Here is a 21,434-nt window from a genome sequence, read left to right as displayed (position 1 = left end):
CTGTGGTGTTGGGGCTGGGGGGGCGGCCATCGACCCGGCTGCCATCCCCCTGCGGGTGTCCCGACTCACCTGGGTGGCAGCGGGAGGCAGGGAAATCACTCAACACCCGGCTCTGTAGCGCTTTGTCTCCCTTTCTTCTCTTTCTGCTTTGTACGCTGCAGCAGAGAGGTGGCTGGCGCTGAACTTTTTACCTTCGAGGCTAAGTATTTTGTGCGCTGGAGCAAATGGCCATTAAAATGATTTGTGAAATAAATACTATCACTGGGGCAGGTGTTGGACCTGTAAACAGTTAATTGCCAGAGCTCTGCAGATGTCAACTATTTCTTTTGAGACGTCTACCAGCTAATATTATCTGATAGCAGCTCATTCAGTTGACGAATCTGTCATTTTGCAATTTAGCTACCAGAATGTGTGCTGGGTCGATCAGCTTGCATGCCTGTATGTGGAAGAGCTTCACAGTCTGCAATCATCTGGAGACATTCAAGGTATAATGCCATTAATATTTTACAATCGTCCTGACAAGAAAGAAACTTAGAGTAGAACAATTAAAACATGTTGGTTTTCCGTGCCTTTGAGACTCATGCTAAAGTTGTTTTTAAATCACAATAAGGGTAATAAAAGCCCGGTCCAGCCCAAAGGTCAGCAAACAGCAGAAGATGGAACACATTGTTCAGAAGAGATTTGGCCAATTCTTGTTTGTAGAAATTTGGTGAAATCATATTTCTGTTCGATATCTGTGTTCAGCACTTTTCAGCTGGTTCATGCTTTGATAATTATCACAGAAGTTTGCTTCAGGTAAACCAATTGTGCTCTAGAAGACATACCTCAAAAGATACTCAAAAGTAGATCCATCATTAACAATGAGAAGAAATAGAGGAGTATGTTTGAAATAGGCAGGATTCGTGCCTACTTTTGAACTGATCTGCATTTTGAATTATTCAAATTAAAACAGCTTTATAACTGAAAAGCATAACAATACTTGTGAGCTGGTCTATGGGATATTGTTTCTTCTGTTGGTCACATTCAAGTAGATCTTAACACCCTCCCTAATAATTTTGGCTATTTTTAGTATTTTTGCTATTCACTAGAACAAAAGATGATTTGTACCTGAGGAGTGTGTATTCACTCAGCAAGCCTAGAGGGAAACTATGGAATTTGAATGGGAAATTATCCATATAAGGAAAAAAAAAAAAAGAGAGAAATGTGGTTTTTTGAGAAAAGGATTAGCATTGAGGAGTTGGTGGTGGAATTGCATTTGAGTCGTAGTCTTTGTAAAAAGCCCCCGCTAAAGCAGATAACTAATTTGCTATGTAGTCAAGCTGCTCAGGTTACCCCCTTGATGTTTTGGGCTGTGGGGACCCTCCTTCAGGACTTTGTTGCTCTCGGTGGCCACAGCAGTGGGGCTGCAGATGAATAGGGTGGAGTGGCAGGAGGGTAAATGTGAGAGCTTTGTGTTTTTAGACAGTTCTTTTGCTTCTAGGAAAGTTAATTAGGAAGTGAAACCTTAAGCAGTTGACAGTGTGCATTGTTGGCTGCTAGTGCTCTGTGACAAATACCACTGAAAGGTACTTCACTTTCTTTTGTAAACAGAAAGGTAAGGAATTTGCACAAAAATGTATTGGTGAAGATCTGCTTTTCATCATGGCCTAACCACATAGTAAACAACAGAAATAACTTGTTTTAATAAAGTATGGTGTTGAAACATTTATCAGCAAGCTCTTTCTCTCCATTTCAAAGGTATGTTTAGGTAAGAGGAACTGTTGCCTTGAAGAAACCCAATCTGAAATTTTGTTATAACATTTTCTTCAGGTCAAGGTCAGGAAACTTAAGGAAAAGTTTGACTTTGGGGCCATCATACAATTATGCCTGAGTTGATTAATACAGTATGCTGAAACAGTGATCTAAGAATTTTGTAGTATTTTAAATGTATCCCACATAGTAGTTACTTACATAAAATTATTCTAGTAGTTGCATTATAAAAAACATGACTTCATTTTTATTGTAATTTTTTGCATGCAGCCATGCACAGTTATAAGCCAAGTGTAATAATCCATGTATTTTAATTTCTCTGTGTAACAATAAAAAGATTAACATACCTTTCTCTTATGGTCTAGGTTCCCTTGAGTGGCACCAATATAAGCCTCTGGAGAATTAATAAACTAGGTCTGGGGACTTCAGAGTTAAAGCCTGTTAAAACAGCTCTGCGTAGTACTTCAACTGAACGAGACTTCAGTGGTGTACTTGTGAAACCAAATGAAGAACAGTACGAAGGTGGCTCAAACACACAATAGATGCCCATTTCAGAATAAAGGTAGCTGTGTTTTGGCCTGACACTTCCAACATCTGCAGGCGGAGCAGCTCTGCACACTTCTCCTCTCACAGGCTTTCACAGCATGAGCAATACAGAGTAACACAGCAGAATAGTAATTATATGAAGACTATATAAAGGGTATGGCATTTGTGGAAGTAAAATTTGCAACTCAACAAGCAGTCACCACAGATGGCTTCTCCAAGCGGCTGGCAAACAGGGAGGCAGGAATGGCACTGAAACTTGTACGTCTACAATACGTGCATGCTGGCTAGTGCTTAGTTTCACACAGAGAATGATATAAAGGATATTTTCTAAGCAAGACCAAGGGCCTTTGTAGCCTCTGTCCCCTTGGACTGCCCAGGCTGGAGAGTCTGGCTGTGCAGAGATGTCTTGACAGGAAATGTGAGGGTTGGACTAGATGATCTCCAGAGGTCCCTTCCAACCCTGACCATTCGGTGGTAGTGATTCTGTGAAATACATGGTCCTGTTGGAGCGGGTCCAGAGGAGGGCCACAAAAACGATCAGAAAGGTGGAGCACCTCTCCTGTGAGGAGAAACTGAGAGAGTTGGGCTTGTTCAGCCTGGAGAAGAGAAGACTCTGGGGAGAACTTACTGTGGCCTTTCAGTACTTAAAGGGGGCTTATAAGAAAGATGAGGACAGACATTTTAGCAGGGCGTGTTGCAATAGAACGAGGGGTGATGGTTTTAAACTAAAAGAGGGTAGATTCAGACTAGATATAATGAAGAAATTTTTCACAATGAGAGTGGTGAAACCCTGGCACAGGTTGCCCAGAGGGATGGTAGATGCCCCATCCCTGGAAACATTCAAAGTGAGGTTGGACGGGGCTCTGAGGGACCTGATCTAGCTGCAGATGTCCCTGCTCATTGCAGGGGGATTGGACTAGATGACCTTTAAATGTCCCTTCCAACCCAAACTATTCTATGATTCTATGATGGATTCTGTGATTCTATGACTGATTCGATGATTCTATCTCTGCAGCTCACTGCTTATCCAAGCTGTCCCCTTGCTCACGTCCATTAGTCTCAGTCCTTGTGCTAATGCCAGTTTCCTCAACCATGCATATATTTTACAATGGCATTCCCTTTTGCCAGTTTTCCTTACAGAAAGGGATAATTTAGTTTTCTGTTCACACATTCCCATGAAGTGATGCTCTGTCTGTTTTGACAAGGCTTTGTAGTGCCATTTTGATTTAGTCCACAGAGTGAGCTATATTTGAAGATTTTCAGAGGATCATTTTGAATATAAAATTATTCAGAAAATTCCACATTTTTCCATAAGAAGTTCCCCAAATATTATTAGACTTAGCTTTTTCTTTTTTTTTTGGCGTTGCTTTGAAAAATGGAGTAGGAGGTTTTTCAAAGATCCTTAATTTCTTCCTACTCCTTCCTAATGTTCTTAAGGATGCAAATCCAATACACTGTAAAGATTACAGTGATTTAATAACAATTATATTGTACAGGATAACTATGGGGTAGTGGTGCTGGAGTAAGGGGGGCTTGAATAAGGTTAGGTTACTATTATACATCAGAACTGCTCTTCAGGCACTTTACATCACACCAAGGCAAGGTGATACAGGGCTGAGGATATGAAATTAGCTTGCTGGTGACTATAGATGAGCATGGGGAGGGCTAGAAGAAGGCTGAAGGACTGCAAGGGTGTGTTTGGGTCGGGGAGGAGGATTCCACCCTTATCAACCCCGTTGTGAGCTCATTCCTCATTTCTTGAGCGGAGCGGAATGTTTATTCAGCTGACACAGTTTCTGGGAAAGAGGCTAGAAGGAGAAACCGCTGCGTGACAATCTTCTTCCTTATCATCTATGGTGGTGATGTATCTGTGCAACATGTGCAGTGTGGGAAGGGATGGGGAAGAATGGCCAGCTAGACAAAGGGCAGACCTAGGAAAATGAAGTACTTGAATGCACAAGGGATTATTACCCCATTTCGCTGTATCTACAGCAATGTTCATCTGAACTTAGCCTACCAAACCTTAATCAAAATAATCTTTTTCACTTGAGCGGTTGATTAACCCCTAAAGGCTCCATCTTTCAGTAAGTTTAAGCAAATTCAAATAATATGTGTGGAGTATACGGTGCTGATTTCCACCAGAGTATATATTAATAGCGGTGTCACTGGATGGAGGCACGGGGAAAGGCTGGGAGCAAACCAAGCAGGGGGCTGCCCCAAGTCCAGCATTGGACCGACAGGGAACAGCTGAAAACACGGGACTGCCTTCCTACTCCCAAATCCCTGCTGCGATTGCTAAGCACTTCTCAGCCATGCATATGACTTTGTGTGGGAGCAAGCAGATTTGGAAGGGTGTGATTAAACTCGCAGGAGAGGCATGCAAGGCACGGTGCGAGCTGAGGAACAGCCCCTCGACTGATTTTTTTCTGGGGACTGCTTTTGCCTTCACAGCATCAGACCTCGTTGCTATCCCCTCTAATCCTGTTCAGCGGGTGTCTCTGTGAACAGACGGGTGGCCTTCAGCTGCATCTCCTCATGGAAATTGCTTTGACCTTTATTTTCATTTGTTGGCCCGACTGCTATCCCGTCCCCAAAGTGGAGTGTGGTTACACCTTTCTGCTTAAGCTGGCATGTTTAGTTTAAAAACAGAAGAAATTAGAACTGCTCAGCTTTCTAGAAATAACTTTTCTCCTCTCTTTATCACCTACAGAATGCCTGGAGAGTTTCAAACTAATAACAAGATTATGTAAGAGAATAGGAAATAAAAACATACATATATTTTATTTCTGCAGAAACACCCCTGTTGCATTTACTCTTCCAACACAGTAAATGAGCCTTCTATATACTTTGGCACTACAAAGCGTTTCAAAGATACTTCTGGTAAACACCAATACCATATCTATCCTTCTAAATCTCAGTTTTCGGGAATGTATATATTGTAGAAGTGGAACAAAAAAGTCAACTTCAACATTTTAAGCAATCAGTTTGATTCTGGTCACGGCAATTACTCTTTCTGTCAGCAGGAGTAAAATTTACAATCAGGAAATCAGAGAGTCAAACGTATTCCTGTATAATGCAGCATAAGCTGCACGTAAATTAGATCACCCCACTGGAAAACCTGCTTCCTCTCATTTTCCTGAGCGGAGCTGGTCGGCCTCTGCACGCCGCACAGACGTGTGCGGCACGCTCAGCCCCAACCTGTGGGCAGGTGGAAGGAGTGGGGTGGTGGTTAGGACCATGCTGCTGTGCCAGGGTAGGATCCCTCTGTGCTCCCATCCCTCTCCTCGCCCACAATGTGCACTGCTGCTGGAGCTGGCCACCCCACCACCCAGCCTGACCTGCTTCCCAACCCAGCTTGCAAACGAGGGCTGCGGGAAGAGGTTAGCTTTCCCAGATGTGGGTGAGCTGTCCTGGCCATGGGTTGGCCAGCGCTTCTGCAAGTGGCGGGTAGGAAGAGCCCTTTGAAGATGTGGCCCGAGAGGGGCTGGTTTCGGTCCTGCATGCAACCCCAGCTGCTTCCCACCCTACACATAACACTGGGATGTGAGCTGGTGCTGTCAAACAGACACAGTCTCGAAGAAAAGGGTTGCCTTTGCTGGGTGCACTTCCTGGGCCAGCTCAGCGAGTGAGCTGCTGGCCAATCGGACCAAGGAGGGGAACAGCAGCGACTTTATCAAGCTGTGGCTGATGCAGACTCCCATCGGCTGTGCAGCCTCTACATGCTGGTGCTTTGGCCCTGGGAAGAGAGATGCTGCTTGGCTTGTCTTCCATGGGCAAGCAAGGATGAACACAAACACCTCGCCTGGGCATTTATGAGACCTTGCTTAGGTCTGGCTAGGTTCTGTTCCAACTACAAATATGGGGAAGAACCCCTAAATTGCTTGGCTTGGGCAATTGGTCCTTCCCCAGTTGCGGTCACCAGTTTAAGCAGGTGGGCTTAGAGAAACCAAAACCCTTGGGATGGGAGACTTGAGCCACTCCAGAAAGCTCCTATTATTCTCCTGCAGTTGCCAACCATGTGCCAACCTCTGAAAAAATAAATCAGTGTTAGCATCTGTCGCTCTTTCAAGTGGGATTGTGCTGTCTAGTGCGGAGCCACAGGGCTCCAAGGACTAAAGGCTGAGCAAAAACGTAGCCAGACCCGGGAAAGACTCACACCGTATGGCTCTCTGCAAACCTCCATTCCTCACCAAGAGTCCAGCCTTCAACAAGTAACTAAAATGTGCTGCATACCAGATATCTGAGTTGTTCTCATGAATTCAAAACACAAGGCACAAAATATGTGAAAAATTATCCCTGCATATAGTTTGGAGTAGCAAGGGAATGAAGGAGCAGAGCAGTAATCATGCTAGCACAATCAGTCTCGAGACCTGCTCTCAAGGCAGCACACAAGCCTGGCTCCCTCTGCGCCCTCTCACAGCCCCCAGTCCCTCCTGTAGCTGGAGGAGAAAGCAGGAGAGCAGCTGGCTAGCCGGAGCAAGACGGAGGTGCCCGTCCTCCTCCCCATTCCCCTACTGCCTCCCTGGAGCAGCACATCAGTCCCAACTACATTTCTCCCCTTTTCTGTTATCTCCTCTTCAAGGGACATCCAGCTAACTTCATGCCTTCACTCTGTCTATTTTTCTTTTCAGGAGTGAGGCATTGACAGTTTTCCCCTTTCTTCCCCACGGGTTCATTGGAAATGGCCAGTGGTCAAAACAGTGGTCAGCCAATGTATGTGACACTCTCTCAGATACATGAATGGGAAAGTGGGACTTTTGAGGCTGGTCTGGACAATGTAATTAAAATGATTCTTGTGCGGCAGTTGTAAGTTGACCCTTGGCAAACAACCTGGCTGGTCAAATCAGGTTTTGGAAAGGGCTTTCTCATTGCTTAACATGGATGATTCTGCATTTTAGTGATTCTATAAATTTTTTTCCTCTTTGGAGAATTCTAGTGGGTTTATTTATAAAATAGCATAGACTTTGAGACACCCACTTCATCTTCTTTTACTGAGTTACCTTCCTCTACAAATAGTTCAGATTCAGAATTCCTTTCCTAGAGAGTTTAAAAAAAAAAAAAAAAAGGAGAAAAAAAGAAAATAGATCTCATTTCAGTTGACAAGAATCAGTAGACTAGTTCCCAGATCTGGGAACCTTTCCTTTTGGTAGTACATAATCCTCTCTGACTACATTCATTTAATTCTTCAAGCCCAGTCTGCACTTCAGTGTGTTCTCAGGTTTCTACCTCTTCATAGTACATTTTTAACACATAGAAATAATGCCTGAAAGCTAATTACGTTAAACAACTTCAAGGTAATTTCAAACATACTTGGTCTTGTAGAAAAATTTATGTCTAACTTTAAAAATAATTTCTGGTAACAATTATACAAGGAGTGTCATAAATATTTCTGCTCTGCTGAGCAGGATTTTGCCTGTAGAAAAATAATATTATTATTAACTGTTTTTATCACAGCAGCAAAAAACGAGCCAGGCAAGGCTGAGCCCTGGTGTACTCAGTCTCCCCACTCGCAGCCACCCATTAGAGCCTGACCTTCTCCTCTAAATACTCATAATCCAAGTGGATGCTATGGATAAAGATGACAGGGATTCAGCACAGCCTTGCAGTAGTTGCTGGGGAAAGGGGCATATTGTATTTCTTCTCCTTCGCTCCTTCTTTCCCTCCTCCCCCCCTTCCCTCCTCTCTGCCAAGACGTGTTACAGAGTCTCTGGGATCTCCCTGGCACGTTCCTTCTGTTGGAAAGCACATGTCTGGGAGAAGGATTGGCCTGGCCAGGGGCAGGGGGTCTTTGGGGCAGAGGAAGCATAGGGGTGAGCTCTCCTTCCTCTTCCCTGTGCAGGCACACAACCCACAAAGTCTGTATGAGCAACCCATAGGTGGATTCACGACAGTATGGAGCCTTTTGGTACGCAAATGTTGGAGATGTGATGCCAAAGTGCCTCTGAATCTGGGGGATGGATGGGGAGGGGGGATGTCTTCTGTCCATTCCTATCCTGTAGCACAAGATATTGCTGCCTGGGAGGAAAGAAAAGTGTCACCTGCAATAGTACAGGACATCTCCCAAAGGCAGTGGCAAATGTCATTTTTTTTCTGTTCACTGTGTACATGTCAGTGTATTTTAAAGTAATTTTAGATATTTTTTTTTTCTCAAATTCTATAATAGCATGGCTTTCTACATCTATCTTCTGTTCATTTGTGGTTATGTTTTGTGGCATTCAATATTCTCCAGGGAGAATGAAGTTTATTTTCATGTTTAGAGGTCTGTACATCTCGTCTCAGGAAAGGGAATCTGACATGATAAATGCACCTGACAAGGCCTAATTTGTTCACATATTTTGAAATTAATCATTGATGTAGTAGGTTAAAAGCAAAACTTGAGATCATGAAGTAATGTGTGGGAAGCATATCTGGACTTACTTATAACTTTGGAAGAATGTGAGAATTCACATTTATTAAGCCAAAATATAATAAATTCACAATGTAAAATACAACTCCAAGTAGGCCAGATGATAAACATGTTTTAATGCAATGCATGCAGCTGCTCCATTCTGTTGTTTCCAGTCCTTTTCTGTCTGGTCTATTTACTTCTCCTTAATAGCTGCAGGACATATTTATTGGGACCAAAATTTTCCCTAGTTGTTTGCAGCACGACTTTCTGGTCCAGGGAAAGGCTCATTTCTTTGAACTGTTTTTCTAATAAGAGCAGAAAGCACAGCAAATACTAAATTAAAAACTACATAAGCACATTGCAAAGCAAATTCGCTGGGTTTCTGCTTTCTGGGGAGGGGAAGAGGGGAAGAGGCAAAGAACCATACGTGATGTGCACATACCGCTTGCCTAAAATGGCTGTGCACCTCCGCAAGGCTCGGGGTGACCCCAGGGGCGGCTGAGGAGTGAGTACCCCAATGAACCGACTGACGAGTTTGTGTCAGAGGAAAAGCAATACATCGAGGGGCAAGTCAGAGATGTGGAAGGTAAAGTCAGGCGGTGGCTGAACTGGGTTTGACTTCAGCGCCTGCATAAGGCAGTCAGGCCCCGGGTTACAGATGTTTCAGAAAACAAAGCCAGTCGTTGAGGGAGTATACGTGCAATATTAAAAGTTGTTCTGGAGCCTCTCTCACCCAGGCATCTGAAGACAATTTCTATGTATGAGGGAGCAGGTGAACAACTTTGCTTATTCAGCAACACGGAAATGAAAGGAACGTGACGGAAGGAGGGAGACCTTCATGGGTATTTTTTAAAAGTTATGGCCATGTCCTCTGCAGACAATTGTACGAAGAGGGGATGTGACTCTTTTGTATAGTTACTTGACGGGGATGTACCCTTTGCAATGCAGAAACCCATGACACTTGCCTTCGCCTCTCCTGGGTGAGGGGGAATGAGGGGAAAAAAAAAAGATCCTGTCATAGGAAAAAAAAAAACCCTAGTTTTGGTTGTCCTGCGTGCCAATTGCAAATGCTGAGAAAAATGAGCATCCTAACAACTTCTTTTGGAGCAGCAAAACAAAGGTGTGTGTTGTGGACGTCTCTGGCCAGCTCTAGGGCAGTTAGTCACCATACCGTGCCTGGGAAAATGTGCTATATTTTAATTTGTGCAGTAAGGACAAGAACAACACACTGCACTTTGCACAATGTGCTGCACTTTGCTTTAATAACACCAGACAACTTTCATACTAGGAAAAACATCCTCTTTGTAAAACCAGGGGCCCAAATATTGACCCATAACAATAAAATGCTCTCCACAAAGTGCAGAGTGCGAGGGAATTAGTTTAAAAACACTGGCCTCAGTGGAGGATGGAGAGGGAATATGATAAGACACTGGACTTAAGTAGGGGTCAGGGCACAGGTATGCAGGGCTTTGAACATGAAAATGGAAAGCGCTGAAGTAATGCGATATCCCTCAGATGAGAATATCTGCAGCTCAGCAGAAATTTCAGCCGTCCGTGGCCGTTGTGCCCCTGCCACAGACTTGGAGCCCCTGTGTGAGTAGATGAACTTGAGGGAGCAGCCCCAGCTGCTGCCTGTATAAAGTGTGTTTCTGAGATGCTGATGCCAACAAGGGCACAAGCGATTTAGCCATGTTTTTAGGGCAGTCCAAGCTGTAACACAGGCAGCCCTGGCTGTGTTACTCCCAGATTGCATTGGTATGGATCTCTGCAATGCACCCCTCCCTCATGTTCCCTCCACAAGCCATGGGGACCGTGATGCATATTCCACACTGGCTTTCCGAGGTGTGAAATTCTTAAGCAGCCAGTCTTACTCGCTATGGCATCTTCAAATCCTCATTTTTTTGTTAGAGGCATTTTTTTTCATAGATGTGTATATCGCATGGAACAAAGACACAGATCAGATTCACATGGTTCCAGGAATGTTTTCACAAGTTTTGGCTAGGACTCTTGATCTAGTGACTGTGTGGCATAACACATCATTGAGCTTGTTGGCTGTGGGAGCACACGGTGAGACAATCTTGTGGCTGAAATGCTTTAACCTGCGGTTATGTGCCATGGGACGGACCTGCTAGGTGTACTTTGTGAAGAAGAGGGAAAATTAGATTAACCGCTCCCCAGTGGTACCAATAGGATTATTGCCATGTACTTTGCTAGGGGCAAGTTGAGCCTTTGCCTCATGAATCCTGTTATTGGACAGATTGGAACAAGCAGATCAAATATTGGAGATTCTTTTGAACTCCCGCTGTCTTCTGCAATCACTGGTTTCATAAAGCCATTTCAGATCATTGTTGTGTCCCATACATTGCAGAGATAAGTGCAAATTAGGAAGTATGCCATTTCATGGCTGTTGGATGGCTGGGTATGGATTGTTACTTATAGCACTGTCTCCTGTTTATTTTTATGGAATGGGATGAGAGGAAAAGTTTAGGAGACAGAATGAAGCATTTATCTTCTTGAAAATGAAATATCCATAACAGCGAGGATGAAGATAGAGCATCTCAGGTTAGCATGGTGTCAATGCTGTCTATCATCTCTATGCATATACATTCCCTCATTCCACTTCAGATTTATTGTTTTCTAATCCACATGCTTACTTGCAGGGTTATGACTCCCCGTAAAACACATCTGTATTGTCTCATGTCTTTTTCAAACTCTCTTCTGCTCAGCCTCTGGTTCCTTTTATTGATACAGAAAGTGGGAAAGGAAGAAATCTTTATCACCTGGTTTGGTTTTTTTTATTCAAATAACAATTGAATTGTCTGAATATGATAGCTCAAAATTGTAACTCAAATCAAATTGACTCAAAAAAATAAAAAAGAAAAAGAACAAAGAAAGGCTGTAGAGAAGCAGGTGAATACAGCATGGACTGAGGAGAGGACACACACCGCTATCATTCCTGCAACACTCAACACTGTCCAACACACTTACTGCAGGATGGGGAGAAGCAGACCTGTTTTTTTGAGCTCATACTTAAGTATTCATATGGATTTTGCTTAGATTGGCAGTAACACTTAAATGAACAGTTTTGTGAAGAAATAGACACTAAAGATAATGTTATTCCTGTTGTTTCTACGGCAACGGACATGCTTGATGGAATATATCCATCACGTGTTCTCTGCAACCATCTGGTTTCACAGTCTTCATTTCAGCCACTCTAGGAATGAAATGTAGGTAAACTTTGCTCAGGTTTGTAATTACTGTTGTCCTTACAGAAATTATTTAACATGATTTTGCAGCTGCCCCAGCATAAGGCCCAAAGGACTTTTTAGGGTTTTATTGCCACTTTTAAGAAATAGTTTAAGAATCGTTATTGTACTTTAGCTACAGATGCCACTGTTTCTTCTTGGTTTCTGAAACTGTTATAATGACATCACATTAAGATATTTTTTTTCCAGGCTCCAAAAAGGTCACAGTTATTTTTTCCAAATGGCTCTGTCAAGCATAAAAATTAACCATACTTTGAGCTGGATTTTCTGTATTTGTAATGTATGTTTATGTTAGAGTTTCTGTCAAAACAGGGATTAAAGATAAATGTAGCTAATTAAAAGAACATTTGCTTAGAGCTCCTGGTAATAGATACCTCATTGTGGGGTCTTGAGGTAAAGCTTACTTTAACAACTGATTCAGTTTATGGGATTGGGTTTGAACATTATAGAAGGCTATTTCAATTTTCCAAATTGTGCATATTAGCCTGAGAACAATCAAGTTAAGTCCGTAAGTAAATTGCAGAAGAGAAGTCAGGGTGTAGATGCTAGCAATGTAAAATGTTCTTGTCGGCTCTACTTCCTACACTTCATCATTTCGAATAATGCTTCCCAGCAGTATATGTAAGTGAAAACTGGTTTTACAGAAGGGAAAAAATCTATCTGGCACTGGATGAGTCAATAAGTTGCAAACTGTAGTGTAAGGTAAAGAAAAAAATTAAAAAAGATCTCATATCAAATTAGGTAATTGTTTCTTTTTATCTTACTTTATTTTACTAAACAGCTGTGCCCACAACATTAATTTCATTGCACATGACATCTGTGTTATCCTAGGGACTCCTGTGCTGGGGAAAAGGTCAATGCCAACTGCAATTGCATCAAGTTTCCATAAACTTTCAATGGCCAATAATATTTTGTGCTTTATATAAAGCATGTAAAATAATAATGTATTTGTGTAGCGCCTTTCATATTAAGAGATTTCAAAGAGAACTACAAACTGTAGGCCCAATCCTTTAGCTCTTATATAAACAAAACTCCCATTGATTTCAGCAAACTTATGCCAGAATAAAGAGGACAGAGGAAAGGTGTCAGGATTTGGCTCTATACACTGCATGCAGCAATCACTTCATCCACTAATAAAGTTCAGTCATTTTTTGGATGGGACTTGGCAGTTGTTTAACATGAGTGGTCTTAAGCTGACTCAGTTTAAATGGAAGGATAAACAAAAAAATAGTTCTCTAATTAAGATTTTGGATTTCAGTGGAGCAAACTTTGATAAATTGAGAGGACTGGTTAGGAAAGACAGCTGGGACTGAGTTGCTCAGCGTCTTCAAAGTGGAAAAGGTTTGGAATTGCTTCAGGTCAAAGACGCTGAGTAGTATCAAAGTATGACAAGCAATAGGGAAAACTACGGAGGGATGTGTTTCAGATCCGGCAGGGGGAATTACTACCTCAGGAAGAATACTGGGAGTGAGTAGGAAGCCTACAGGAGCTGAAAAAAGGACTACTTTACAAGGAAACTCTTGATGTAAAAATCAAAAAGAGTGAGAATAAAGTGAGAACTGACTGACGTCAGACTGAGTTTGACCTAGCAAGGAATATCAAAAGAAACCCCAGAGTTTGTCCACTGCAGGTAAAGAGAAGTGGGACTTCTGTGCATTGAGAATGGGGTAGAGATGAAAGGTATTGTCAACCTGGAAACAAAGTGTGATAGATCCTTTGCCTGCTCAGCAAGGATGACAATATTGGCCATGAGAACAAATGGGAAGGGATCAGTGGGAAGGTGGCACCCAAGTGCAAATTTCAGTTTGCAAGTTCATCTTGAGTGGGACATATTGCCTGTCTCCATCCCAAGAGATTGAAAGATGTGCTGTTGAGAACTGCAAGCTTCGTAGCACGTTTGGGTGGAGTAAGCGTTGGCACTGCAGGCCAGGAGAGCAGAAAGGAAAACACCCATATTTAAGTGAAGAAAAAGATATCTAGAGAGCCATGGTCATAGAAATCTGTATATATATATATGTAACTGAATGCAAAGCAGGGTTTAAAAGAGATCCTGCAGCAACGCTAGGAGATAAATTAAAAATAATAAAATACAAATAATAGTTTAGCAAAGGTAGATCATACCAAGCTGTCATTTCTGTTTAGTTACTGATTTTCTGGACAAAATTAATGTGGAAAATGTGACTTATCAAGATTTCAGGAAAACATGCTCTGGAAACAAACGGGCAACCTTTACTTGTCATAACAAGAGGAATGAGGAGAGGAATTGTAAAGTAGGTAACAGGAGACATGAAGGTGGACTGTAGGCAGGGTCTGTGGAAAGGGAAAGGATCAAATGAGACTGGTTATCAATACTGATTTTGTTCAATGCCTTCTCAGTGACTTGATGCAAATATGAATAGGGTCCTGACAAAATGTACTGATATGCAGGGTTTGGAGGCATTGCCAATACCCTTCTTTTGGAGAGAGCAGAGTCTGAAAGCCCAAATAAGAATGGGATAAAATATAATAATAAAATTCACTAAAATTCTGCTAGAAGCTCAGAGCTCATACATTCCTAAAAAAGTTGAGAAACAACCTGTTTTACTTGATCAAATCCTGACTGAAAGCTATCAATGTCATGTAACCAAGAAAAGACATACGCAGTCCCAGAATTTTCCTGTGAAGTTATTGCCAGTGGAGCCAAAAAATACTAGCATCACCATGCAGGGCTCTGGCTAGACCTCTTCTCAGCCACTGTCTTAAGAAAGTCGGTTTGAAAGCCTAGCAGATGCAGGTAAGGACCCAAGCAGGTGCGAAAGAAGTATCTTTGTCCCTGTAAGAGGATGATAGAAGAGCTTGTCTTACACAGTCTGGCAAAATGAAGGTAAGGGGGAGAGCACAGGGGAAAGTAGCAGGGAGAAAAGAGATATTTAAGCTAGATTAAAATATTTTCACATGTACAGTGGGTGTAAACTGAGAAGAAACAAGTTTAAGATGGAAATTAGAAGGCAGATCCTCATTGTTAGAGCAAGTGCATCTTGGAATATTCTCCAGTTGAGTAACAGAGGCCAAAACCCAACAACTTTTATATCAGAGCTTGAAGAGTGTATGAAAGAAATTATACAATGTGTTTGGTTGCAGTAACAGGGGAATCAACTTAATGGCCCAGAAAGTTCCTCGGAGCCCTGTGTTCTGATATCCTCTGCAGCAAACAGTGTTGCTGTATAAGACATTTGAACAGAAATTAAGTGCAGTCCTGTTGAAATTGAAGTGGGAATTTAAGTTCCCCGAGAGTAATTAGCCGTGCTGTGTGTGGTCGGGACATGGAAGAGGCATTTAATGGCTGTGAATATCAGTAGGTCTTTAAGTGGTGGAGGAGATTATAAGTTATTGGAATATTCATATACTAATATTCACTTAAGATCAAGGCATATGTCCTTTTGAACAGCACCTATTAATATAGTGTTGAGATACTGGTTTAGCAATCATTTAGGTGACAACTGCCTATGTCTGACTGTTCCTGGCTGGCTCCCAGATGTGGAGGAACCAGAAAATAACGCGGTTTGTCTTTCATTTAGTGATAGAAAATGTCCTGTTTGTAGAGATAGCTTTGAAAGCACAAACTACTGTTAAAATAATCCATTTGTTAGGATTAGCGAGACACAACGACAGGGCGTTCATGCAACAGGATAACAAATGCAGCAAAGAGGGGAAATCAAGCTCCATTTCTCTAAATACAAACACACTTTTCAGAAAATTTAATCAAATTGGAGAATGTTTTTTAATATCTCAGTTTCAGCATGCAACTTAAACTGGGGTCAGGGAGAGGTATCTTGAACATCGCTCTATGAAACATCTTGAATGTAGGCAGAAATTTTTGCCAGCACCAACACTGCCTGGCTTATGAAATTTGCTGAGAATTGTTGTCTACCAATATTATAACATGAAGCACTCAGTGATAGGTCTCTTTTTCTAAACTACTAAAATCATTAAGAATGAATTATGTTAGAGGCATGCCATTAATTTTGGTGTAATTTTCACCATGTGTATAATATTTAGCTGCACATTTTGTCACAGTGCAATTATAGGAAATGTTTTCCCAAGATGTCTCTCTGTCTATATATACATTGTGGTTGCTCTAATTATTTTCCCCAGTGATAATGTACAACATTCCCAGGGTCCTGTCTTATAAAACATTTGCTGATAGACAGGATACATAAAGAGTAGTGTAGTGTACTTTTCTCCTAACTTTATAGTTAGTTAAGAAAGAAGTTCAAAAAAGTTGTATGGTCTGTGCACATATATTTGTCTCTGCCTTTTCATTTGTATTAGACACATGTCCAGTACTTTGTTTTCAGTGCTGTGATGCTCAAAGTCCCCAAGGGCCTTAAAACAACTGACTGAAATTAACACTGGAAAAATGTATAATAATTTGCCTCAAAATGACTGTTGCTTTTTGAAGTATGCTGTGCAGTGTGGTTCTCCTCTGAATTTTCACCCACATTGTATATGTGGATGCAATAATGATGGGCATGAAATTAGTCAGCAGTTGGCAGACGCTGCACAAGTCACTGCTCTACACTTAATCTCTTCCTGGAATCTTGGGAGAATAATATTTGCATTGGCTTGTAACCAAAAATCATCTTAAATACAACTTGATTTTGTATATTTTACCCAATTGTATAATTGTATGGACAAAATGTGTATATATTAAATGGCATATGCTACATGGAATTTTCCCAAGTATAGTATTAAGTGTTTTAAAAACCATTTCTCCTGACATATGGTAACATAATGTGGCCAGCACACCTGTCTGGCTGGAGAGAAAAACTGCAAAAAAGAAGTAAAAAATGATCTGATTCTTCTTTTACTTCCACCTGGAAATCAAGAGAGATTTCACTGATGTCGTTATTCTTAGACCATTATACATTTAGTGTAAATTGAAGAAGTATCCAATCTGTTGTCTTATCAAGGTAAGAGTAATCTTTTTCTGAAGCACCTAACCTATCCCTGGAAGAAAAAAACCTACACAAAAAACACATAATGCTGTGGGTCACATTTTTTTAAAACATGATTTTGGAAAAGATAAAAGAATAAGAATTGCTGGCTGTATCATTGGATCACTGAAAAATGAGACTTTGGATTTTTGTATAGTTACAGTTTGAATAACATTTTCCATCACAAGCTTTGAAATAACAGACTGGTACAACATGCGTTAGGTTAAATCCACTGACCAAGCTCAATGGGAACTTAAATCCTGATATCTCACCATGGTAAGCATCAAATAAGTCAGAATTAGTCAGTCTTGTTGCTTGGGCTTTATGATACTTCATAAGACATCTGAATCGAGTCCTTTTCTCAGTCATATTCTTAAGTTTATCTTAAGTCCATCTCAATATGCAGGCAAATAAACTGTAATGTAACTGAGTTTGAGTGTGCAATGAAAACGTAAAATTTAGAAAAGTTGAGACCTGCATTGCTGAGGTCCATGGAGACTTTTATTAGTTTTGGCTGGTTTAGGATCAAGCCAAGGCACAGGCTGCGTGGTTCACACTCCTCCAGGCATGGCTTTACCAAATCTGGGGGAAGGCTCCATACATCAACATCATGACCACATCCAGCCCATTTGCCTGTGCCTCGTGGCTGTCTTCTTCACCTAGAAAACCAGTATGAGAGACCTAGGCATTCTGAGAGTATATGATGCAGCCATAACTACCTAATCTGAGGCAAGTAGTTGAAAGTTTCTTCAGTCTTCCTATCTATAGAATCGTTTCAGGGGTGGAATCATAGATACAAATTCTTCATACTTTTTCAGAATTATTTGTTATTATGAAATGAAATTGTAAGGGTTATAAAATCTCAGTAAAAGCTTACAACATAACAGAATGTAACATAACATGACATAAGCAATATCTGAATGTATGAAGAAAATTTATTAAAATCTAGAGTGATAGACTGTTTTTCTACAAAAACAGTGTATATTAATTTTTTAACTTCAAGATTTGATTTTTTTTCATATAAGCACACTCATTTCAACGAAATGATTGACGGAAAGACAAGAGTAAGCCAGAATCAGCCTAATGCTGTGGTACTCTTAGTTTCAGCATCCAGAGACCACTAATGGCAGCAGTTCACAGTTGTTCATAAAGTCATATATTTTTTTCTTATTTTTTTATTTTTAAGTCTTAATTTCAGGTATCAAAAGGGTGAATTGATATATTATCAGGTCATGAGAGCATTGCTTCAAGCCAATGTTTGGGAATGAGAAGTCTAAATGAAAACAGAATGAGGAAAGAGGACATTTAAACAAAGCTTCAGAAATATTTTCTAACTTTGAGCTCTTTGGAATTTTTTTTTTTTTTTCCCCAGGAAAAAGAGAATTGCTGAATCCTTGAGACTTTTAAACTTAATCTAGACGAGACATTAGAAAGCACAGGAAACAATCTTTCATTGGCAGGAAAGGGGCAAGATGACTTTTTCTTTTCTAATGACTAATTCTATTATTTTAAGCAGTTCTGCCATTCAAAGGGCACAAAAGACAGCAATCATGATTAGTTACAAGATAATGATACTGGCCCTGTTTTATTTCTTAGTGCTTTTTCTCAAATTAATAGCAAAAAGAAAAGGATTGAGAAAATGTTGCTTTAATGCTTTATTCATGAAGGACTTCCTGACCATGAGCTTTGTGAAGAGCATCCCGTGTGATGTGGAGACAGATGTTTTCTGTGGCCCTGATTCAATAAACCAATCCTGTTCAGGAAAGTGGTTAAGCCAGAGAATATCCCAACAACCTGAGGATGAGAACATGACAAATTTTCAGCACTAAAAAGATCTAAAAATGTATGCTTTAATGTGACTTCTTTGACTGACGTTCAGCCTCCCTCAGATTATCCAGGGAGGAATTGAAACCAGGTTAAGTGGGGGCCTGAATGGATGTACAAGCTTTTATAGTTCTGATTTTTCCATTACCTATAAACCGCTCTGAGTCTCAGACTAACTGAGGTCAGATTATTCCAAGCTTGGCAATTATTTCTCCTCTTCCAGTTCTAAATCTCCAGCTTGTGGCCTTCCCTGAGACAGAAAATTTGTGTCCAAGTGACACATGTCGGCAGAGCTTCTTTGTATTGGCCCTTACGAGTCCAAAATCAAGAGCTGGATGACAACATGCACTTCTGTGGTGTCATGACTGTAACTCCAGAAACTGTGTATGGATCTAGACATACATTTATATACTTTTTACAAAAGGGCTTATCAATTTTTTCTTAGTGAAGCTTTTGGCTGTGTTGCTGCAGATATAGGAGGAATTCCCCTTCTAACCAGGTCAAAGCAGTTCTTCACGGTTACCTTTCCAGCAGATTGTGTCACAGGTTGAAAGACCTCGTGACACAGGTCTATAGTGAAAGACTATAGCCAAGAGAGGAAGAGACAACACAGCTGAGAGTCAGACTCCATGAGTGTCTGAGTACCTGCTGCTCCCAGTGACTGCTCTGGAGGATGAAAATGTTCAGCACTAGGCGGGATCATGTCCTCTCCATAGCCTGCTTGTTGCATTTTCATTCTTATCATTGTGAACCATCTAAACCACACAATAATCCCTTTCCCTGCCCTAAATATATCCCCATGCTACTTCTGTTGATCAGAGCTGATGCAGTTACGTCTGCCAAGCTGGAAACCTGGTGGCACTGGCCAGTCTTGATGATGGACCTCTGTTCCGGTATAAGCTCCGTTAGTTCATACGGGGTCCATATGGCAGTTTTCTCCCCCCCATTCTCCCTTCTCTTCTTCTGACTCTCTGATGGTATGGGGTTTTGTATGTCTTTTGCAGTGTCTCCCCATGAGTATTTCACTTCTGTTGGCACTTTCCGTAGCAGTATTAATAATGACATTTTGCTGGCACGGGGCCAGCTGTAAAAGTTCATGGAGTAATTTTGTAATAGAGCTGCAAGAGCTTAGCAAAAACCCAGCAGGTGAACAAGCTTTCTCCCTCACTCCTTTAAAATAAAAGCTCTCCCGTTCTGCAAGCTTTGCAAAGCCTTTGCACCAGGGTTTCTTGGAGGCAAGATGTACATATTTTAACGTGACAGGTCTAGGAGCCAGCGTTCTCCTGTGGCACTCCCACCTCCAGCTGCAAGGCTGTACCCCTGGTCCCCATCCCGAGCCATGCTCAGTGCAAACATTGAATATAAAATTGCTGCTTTCCCCTTGCCCTCCACCTTCCAGCTGCATATTCCCACCCTGGTTCCCTGCTTGGAGCAATGATTTAATAAATATATCTACAATAATCATCAGCGCCTCTGTCTTCCCTCCCCCTCCCAGCTGCAGTTTCCCACCCTTATTTCTCTTCTGTGCCATGATTAGTACATATGTTTAAAATAAAACTCATCGTCTCCTTCTCCTTTCCTCCTTCCAGCTGTGGATTCCTCCCCGCCTCCACCTTACCCAGATTTTCAGCCCTGGTTTGTAGGCATATTTCACAGAAAAATTGAACCTCTGACAATGCCTTCCCTTGCTGCTGTCTGCCATTTCTCCATTGGAAATCCAACAGTGAGCTTTAATATGAAATCAGATCATAGCCCTCAGTGGTGCTGACATGAAGGCCATGAGCGGTCTGAAGAGAGCAGAAAGATTCTTCTCTATTTGATTCCCTTTTCTGCCAGTTCAGCCATGAGGGGCAAGATCCTGAAAGATGAGGCTGTAGCCTGGACTGCACTCCTCTATGTAGGAAGCAAAGGCTTTCCTGATACCTCTTGGTTTGGCTGTATGATGAATCACAGTGTGATGAAATAGCTGAGGCTGGCAGCCCCCAGCCACTAGTGACTTGTCTCCAGCTGGACTTCGTGCCTGTGATCATAACCCTTCAGGGTGGCAGTTCAGCCAGTTTTCAGTCACCTCACTGACCATTTATCTAACCTCTACTTGATCTGTTTGTCTATGAGGATGTTATGGGAGGCGGTGTTGAAAGCCTTGCTGAAATCAAGACAAAGAAGAACCATTGCTCTCCTCTCATCCACTGAGCCAGTCATGTCATCATAAAAGGCTGTCAGGTTGGTCAGGCATGATTTCTTTGTAAATCCATGTTGATGGTTCTCAATCACCTTCTTGTCTTTTGTACGTTTAGAAATAGTTTGTAGGACTATTGGCTTTACCACCTCCTAAGGGATTGAAGTGAGGTTGACCAGCCTGAGGTGAGGTTGAAGATGATGCCCTCCTGAAGAAAGGAGAGACATTTGATCTCTCCTAGTCCTCAGGAACCTCCCCTGATCCCCATGATCTTTCAGAGATGGCCTTGCCATAACACTAGTGTCGCGGTTTAGGCCAAATCAGCTACTGGGGACCTGGGGGAACCCAGATGGGACCGACAGATGCTCCCTTCTACCCCTCTTCAAAGATAGAGGCAGAGGAGGGAAAAAAGACTTATGAGTTTAGAAGGAACTAAACTACTTTAATGAAATATTAATAATAAAATAAAAAAGAAATAATGAAATATATACAAAACCACATCAAGC

The sequence above is a fragment of the Charadrius vociferus genome, unplaced genomic scaffold (assembly GCF_000708025.1).
Source record: "Charadrius vociferus isolate BGI_N301 unplaced genomic scaffold, ASM70802v2 scaffold15, whole genome shotgun sequence".
Lineage (NCBI taxonomy): Eukaryota > Metazoa > Chordata > Aves > Charadriiformes > Charadriidae > Charadrius > Charadrius vociferus.
Note: the sequence above shows the minus strand (reverse complement) of the source record.